Source organism: Carlito syrichta, unplaced genomic scaffold, assembly GCF_000164805.1.
Source record: "Carlito syrichta isolate Samal-C Ts95f unplaced genomic scaffold, Tarsius_syrichta-2.0.1 Scaffold307274, whole genome shotgun sequence".
NCBI lineage: Eukaryota > Metazoa > Chordata > Mammalia > Primates > Tarsiidae > Carlito > Carlito syrichta.
Window position 1 is genome coordinate 112,612 of NW_007251370.1, and position 7,204 is coordinate 119,815.

Sequence of the window (7,204 nt, forward strand, 5' to 3'; positions counted from 1 at the left end):
AGCCCAGCAGGTCGAGGCTGCAGTGGCCAGGAGCGGCCACTGCACTGCAGTCTGGGTGACGGAGTGAGACTCCAACTCAAAAAACAAAAAAAAAAACCCAAAACTTTCAGTATAAGGAGAGATCAACATAAAATTTAAAGGAAATAAATTCTGCAATATGCTATGAATTTAACATAAACAGTCATAAATAGTAATATAAGGTTTTGATTTTTAATACATATATTTTCTAGTTCTGCCTACTGAAAAGACCCAGGAACAATGCAAACTCTGTAGCAGTGACCATTCACAGCATGCAGATTTTGGTTTCTTTCTTCTTTTTTTTTTGAGTTGGAGTCTCACTCTGTCGCCCAGACTGGAATGCAGTGGCCGCTCCCAGCCACCACAGTCTTGACCTGCTGGGCTCCAGTGATCCTTCCACCTCATCCTTCCAAGTAGCTGGAACTACAGGCATGCGCTACCACATCCGGCTAATATTTTATTTGTTGTAGAGATGAGGTCTCACCAAGTTGCCCAGGTGGGTCTCAAACCCGCGGGCTCAGGCAATCCACTCACCTCAGCCTCCCAAAGGCGCGGGATTACAGGCTGAGCCACCGAGCCCAGCTAGATTTTGGTTTCTAATGGCATACTTTGTAAAAGACGGTAGCTCTTCTTAGAAAAATGACTGATTCCACCTCAAGGACAAGGAGAGTGACAAGAAGAACCTGGGATAGCTTGTGGTGACAAAAAAAAGGTAACACCCAAAGACTTACGGGACACATCAAAAGGACACAATACCAGATTAAGGAGGCTTATACTGGCCAAATTTCAGTGTCAAAAGAGCTAACAGCTATAACTAAGTAGAAAAATTTAAATAAATTAAAATCCATGTGCCGACAGTGGTGAAGTAGCAAAAAATTGCATTTGCCATCACTGAGGTGACCATTGCACCAATTCTTTACTAAGAAACTTTATTTGAGGCCATTGCCTTGCTAAGCTATGGTGTAGCCATATGTTCTTTGAGCTATGGCCAGGCCATGTTTCCTGGCTTTGGCCCCCTTTCCTACCTTGAAGAGGTGAATCTCCTCTTTCTCTCTAATTTATTTTCAAAATAAACTATATTTCCTTATACATACATATATATATATATATATATTTTTTTTTTTTTTTTTTGAGTTGGAGTCTCACTGTTGCCCAGACTGGAGGGCAGTGGCACACTCCCAACCACCACAGCCTTGGCCTGCTGGGCTCAAGCAATCCTTCCACTTCAGCCTTCCAAGTAGCTGGGACTACAGACACACGCCATCACGCCCGGCTAATTTTTTTTATTTATTGTAGAGATGAGGTCTCACCAAATTGCCCAGGCTGATCTCGAACCTGTAGACTCAGGAAGTCCTCTCACCTCAGCCTCCCAAAGTGCTGGGATTATAAGCATGAGCCACTGTGCCCAGCCCCTAATTCTAAAAAAAAATAAGAAGAAGCAGCAGCCTTACTGAGGGGCCAGACATGGTGGCTCACAATCCCAGTGCTTTGGGAGGCCAAGGTGGGAGGATCTCTAGAGACCAGGACTTCGAGATCAGCCTGGGCAACATAGGGAGGCCTTGTCTCTTCAAAAAATAAACAATTTTTAAAATTAGCTAGGCATGGTGGCATGTGTCTGTAGTTCCAACTACTCAGGAGGCTAAGGCAGGAAGATTGAGCTCAGGAGTTGAAAGTTACAGTGAGCTATGAATGTGCCTCTAGCTTGGGCAACAGAACAAGATTCTATATACAAAAATGGGGGGAAATTTTATAATAAGTAAAGACTTAAACACCCTGCCTTATTAAAGGATAGTAAAGGAAACAAATTGAGAAGTGCATGTCATACTTGCGAATTCTTTAAAACAGTTGAAACAAAAGTATCTTAAACATAAATATTCCAGCCGGGCTCGGTGGTTCAGCCTGTAATCCCTTTGGGAGGCTGAGGTGAGTGGATTGCCTGAGCCCGCGGGTTCGAGACCCACCTAGGGAGGCGAGACCTCATCTCTACAATAAATAAAAAAAAAATTAGCCGGGTGTGGTAGCGCACGCCTGTAGTTCCAGCTACTTGGAAGGCTGAGGCGGAAGGATTGCCGGAGCCCAGCAGGTCGAGGCTGCGGTGGCCGGGAGTGGCCACTGCACTCCAGTCTGGGCGACAATGAGACTCCAACTCCAAAAAAAAAAAAAAAAAAAGTAAATATTCCAAGGGAACATTACCAGCTAAAACTAAAACTTGTCTGCCTTTGTAGAAATGAACTATCTCAAGTCTACATTATACTAGAAGGCAAGAGAAAATAGTTACTATCTAAGCTGAGTTACTGTCCAGAATAGTAAAATTTTGTAAGTGACTCTTGGTTAATATAATACCTAAATATTTATATAGTATGCATATATAAACACATCTATTTGTATATCAAAGCACCACAAGAGACTTCCGTCTTTGAAGTAAAACACAGAACAGCAACACTGGAAAAAATTAAAAATTTAGGAGAAGCCGGGCTTCGTGGCTCAGCCTGTAATCCCTCGGTTGGGGAGGCTGAGGTGAGTGGATTGCCTGAGCCCGCGGGTTCGAGACCCGGCTGGGCAACTTGGTGAGACCTCATCTCTACAATAAATAAATAAAAAAATTAGCCGGGCATGGTGGCACGTGCCTGTAGTTCCAGCTACTTGGAAGGCTGACGCAGAAGGATCACTGGAGCCCAGCAGGTCGAGGTTGCAGTGGCCAGGAGCGGCCACTGCACTCCAATCTGGGCGAAAGTGAGACTCCAATTCAAAAAAAAAAAAAAAAAAAATTTAGGAGAAAACATTACAAGTTAAAAAGCAGAAATTTATTACAATAAGACTCAAACTTCAAAGCAAATTTGCTTTCCAACACATGCATGTGTAAGAAAGTGCAAATCAGGCTGGGTGTGGTGGCTCATGCCTGTAATCCCAGCACTTGGGAAGTCCAAGTAGGAAGGTCCTTGAGCCCAGGAGTTCAAGATCAGTCCAGGGAACACAGCAAGACTTCCTCTCTGCACTCCAGCCTGGGTGACAGTGAGACCCCCTGACTCAAAAAGCAAAATTAAAGCTACAGGAGTACCACTAAGTCTTAATTTTACAAGACTTTTAGAAGAATGCCACGGGAAACAATTTTAAAAATAAGTTCTATTATAAACTTAATACTGGGCAATTTTTAAATAACTTGTCTATAGGTCATATCCTTGTAATGCAGAAAACTGTCACACTACAGAAAAATGAACACATCACCTTCACTCTGTCAACCAAAACCTTAGAGCACACACCTTCAGTTAAGATACTGATAGCACATGTTCAAGTAATACAGTGCTATGTCAAGATCCCACTCAATCCAAAAATTCATGAAGGTTTTACAAGATGACAACATGCTAAAGTGATTACAAAACAAGTATAGCACTAAGGTGCAAAACCTTTATTAAGCTACTTAAGTTCAATATCAGCAATGCTAACCCACGTAAACAGTTTCGATAAAATAGTTTATTTCAAGCTGTCCATTTCATCCAAAAAGGAACAAAACTTTAACTTATTACTAGGAGAAACAGTACTTATAACCACCAATAGTCAACATAAGGAATGACGACCAAACATTTTACTACTAACCAAATGTGATCAAATTTTTAAAACAGGGTGCCTCTTGTGCTAGTTTGCAAAAGCATCATCCCTCTAAAGTTGTCACCACTTAGTAATCTGAGATATTTTAACTGCAGCTGCATGTTTGTGTTTGCTGCCTGTATATATGACTCAGAAAGAGGTTCTCCCAGGACTGCTGGATTTTTGGAAATGCAGAAACCATAACTGGGGCAGACTGTGTGGGAAGTGTCATGACAGTGAATGAATAAAAGGGGAAAAGAACTCATGATAGAATTTTTTAAGGTTTTTATAAAAAGCAAGTCACTCACAAAAGACAGGCTTTGCAGAATAGGAAAGGCTGGAGAAAAGCCATCCCAGCTCTGAGAAGCCTTCCTTGGCTCTCTTCGTTGGATTCAGTGCACTTCTTATACTAAAATAATGTTCAATGGGTTTTCTCTGGCTCCCCAGTCAGGCTGCAATTTCAGATCAAAAGCTGTCTTATCTTAGAATTATTAGTACTTACTCTCAAAACACCTAACACATAGTGGGATCTCAGGCGTTTCATAAAATAGGAATAATCAGACTGGGCACGGTGCCTCAGCCTGTAATCCTAGCACTTTGGAAGACCAAGGCAAGAGGACTGCCTGAGCCCAGGGGTTTGAGACCAACCTGGGCAGCTTGGTGAGATCTCGTCCCTACAATAAATCACAAAAACTAGCTGGGCATGGTGGCATGTGTCTGTAGTTCCAGCTACTTGGAAGGTTGAGGTGGAAGGATCGCCTAAGCCCAGCAGGTCAAGGCTGCGGTGGCCGTGAGCTTGCCGCTGCACTCCAGCCAGGGCAACAAAGAGTGAAACTCCAACTCAAAAAAAAATAAAAAGAGCCAGGCTCGGTGGCTCAGCCTGTAATCCCGCACCTTTGGGAGGCTGAGATGAGTGGATTCCACGAGCTTGCAGGTTCGAGACCCGCCTGGGCAGGCGAGACCTCATCTCTTCAATAAAAAATCAAAAAATTAGCCGGGCGTGGTAGCGCGCGCCTGTAATTCCAGCTACTCGGAAGGCTGAGGCGGAAGGATCGCCGGAGCCCAGCAGGTCAAGGCTGCGGTGGCCAGGAGCGGCCACTGCACTCCAGTCTGGGTGACAGAGTGAGACTCCAACTCAAAAAAAAAAAAAAGGAATAATTGATCTTATATTTATCGTTTATTTTACATTTTACAAAGCACTTTCGCAAATATTCTCTCTTTTGATCCACATAACAACTTTATGACATGGGAAGGGCATTATTTAACCAAATGGCTTCTGGTTTTATAAAGAGATGTTAATTCACTAACTAAAACAACTCTACAATCACAATGATAGTCACATTTTTTTCCTCCTTGGGAAAGTTTTTCCTTGGGACCTCAATACTCTCATAAAACTCAGAGATTTTGCTAGCATTTTCTTTGCTTGCTCTTTATAAGTAGGAAACATACAGCTCTGAATCTTACTGACGGGTTTTAAATATGTAAAGCAATAGTAAAGGCCCTCCTGGAAATCAGACATTAAGAAGCATCCTGAGCTATTTTTCTTGCTCCTGCTCTTTTTGTAACTGAGAAAGGTAAGTCAAAATGCTGGAGAGCAAATGATGTCCTGGATGTCATGAAGTTGCATCAATACCAGATGATTATTTAGCACAACAATGCAACATTATTATGCTAAGAAGCATAATGTCAAATCATCAGAATGTTTTGTTGCATTCATTTCATGACTCTTTATTAGCAAATTGATATGCAAAGTGGCTCTCCAATTTTCTACCACTGAGAAGTTACTGGTTCATATCTACATGTAAAAGCACTAAGAAAATCTACAAATTTCTGTGGAAAAGGGTTTAAGAATAGGAAAGGGAAAAAATGGTCAAAGAATTAGCTAATATTAAACAGCTGCCATTTTAACAATTAAAAGCTTTTTGAAGTACACAACAAATCCCTGGATCAATGTACTCTACTATATTTATATTGGGCTTGTCAAAAGCAAATAGTTACTGGGTATAAAATGACAGCATACAATAGAAAGACACCTAATCAGATTACACACATGAATACACTCAAAGTTAGCAATTTGACAGAGAGCATCACTAATCATCGTAAGAGCTACAGACTGAATTCTAAATGTCCAATTCTAAATGATGGTATTCCTCTCAAATTTTCCTTGTCCCTTTAAATCCATGATGTCATCATTCTTAAGCACAAGCAACACCAATTTGTTACAGAAGGTATCTAGCGTGTCCAAGCAAAAGCAACTGCTTCAACAATTCCCCAGAGCACCATTCCAACTGAAACCATCATTCCTCAAGGAAGAGAGCCCAGGGCTTCAAACCGGCTTCCCAAGGTGAGACAAACGAAATCGAAGAAGTCTCCCCATGAACATTTGAACAACAACAACAAAAGTTGTTCCCAAAAAAAAGGAATAACAAGCACAGTACCCTGTCGCTGCCAGCAAGTAGAACGAGTACCGTGTCTCAATCTTCACCTAGATCGGTCAGAAACCCACCCAACCCAGGAAAACCCAAAGACTCTGGCAATTAGTTAATGAAGTTCATTTTATTGTCCTAATAGAAGTCGAGAGATTTAACCAAGCAACTGGTTATTTAGAATCTATACCATCCAAAGATTTCAAAGGCACCCCCATTAGCTGAAGTTACTCCGCAGAGACCATCCGGCTCTCTCACCTTCTTTCCTCTCGGTTCACGAATCCGTTCCCACCCTCGCCCGGCCCCCCGGCACACACAATTCCCTCCAGGAGCCTTCCACACTCACCGCGTGGACTGCTGTCTCCAGCCAGGAGATCCGCAGTCCTCACTTCTCTAGGGGAACACGCAGCAAGCGAGGGGGCAGGAAGGGCTGCTCGTGTTTTATTTCGTAAACCGATTCCAAAATTATCCCCCTGCAGCTGCAGCTGCAGCTTCAGAGATGCTGGCCCCCAGCAGCAGCCTCGCTTTCGGAGGGCCCCCGACTCGGGCTCCCCTCGCGAGGAGCTAAAGGTTCAGGGACGGCGTGAAGGAAGATCTGACACCCCGAAGCCATCGTGGCCCCAGCGAGGGAACGAGAAGCGCCCTGCCGCGAGGGGATGGGCTCCCTCCCATCCCAAAGGCTGACCGGCAAGGAGCGCTCCTCCCCGCCTAACCCGATGGCGACAGCAAGGCCCCCCGACCGGCCGGGACAGACCTCCACGCGGGACGAGGGGCCAGCGCAGGACCCGGGGCGCCCGCCGCCCGCTGCGAGCCCGGGGCATAAAGGGCAGGAGGCGCCGGCTCCCCGCCGCGGTCCCGGGAGGGGGAGAGGCCTCACCTGGCCCAGCCCGCTCCACGCTCTCGGGTTCGCTCCGCCGGCGACGGTGGTGAGGGAGCTGGGGACAGGGCCAGAGCGGAGGCGCTCTGCTTCAGGCCGCGCCCGCCGTGCTCGGGGCTCCTCACAGCCCGCGGGACCCCGGGCCGCCCGGAGCCGCCATCTTCCTCCACTCAAACGCCGCCGCCGCGGCTGCTCGGGCCGGGAGAAGACGGCGCAGAGCGCGCATGCGCCTGGGCCGGCGCGGAGGACGCGCGTGCGCACCACGTCAGCGCGGCGGGCGGCGGGCGGCCGGCGGGCG

General features: G+C 45.6%; 1 protein-coding gene across 2 annotated transcripts in view; it reads right to left on the reverse strand.

Annotated features, from left to right (window-relative positions):
* The window catches only part of FBXO42 (F-box protein 42), a 100,719-nt gene that overhangs the window by 88,758 nt on the left and 4,757 nt on the right, over window positions 1-7,204 (reverse strand). Inside the window, exon 1 of one of the 2 annotated variants that reach the window (XM_021715675.1) lies at window positions 6,907-7,134. The gene's annotated coding sequence lies outside the window, so the exon portion shown is untranslated. Of the gene's footprint in view, window positions 1-6,906; window positions 7,135-7,204 lie in introns of those variants that run through there. The other variant, XM_008064303.2, reaches the window with a different exon arrangement.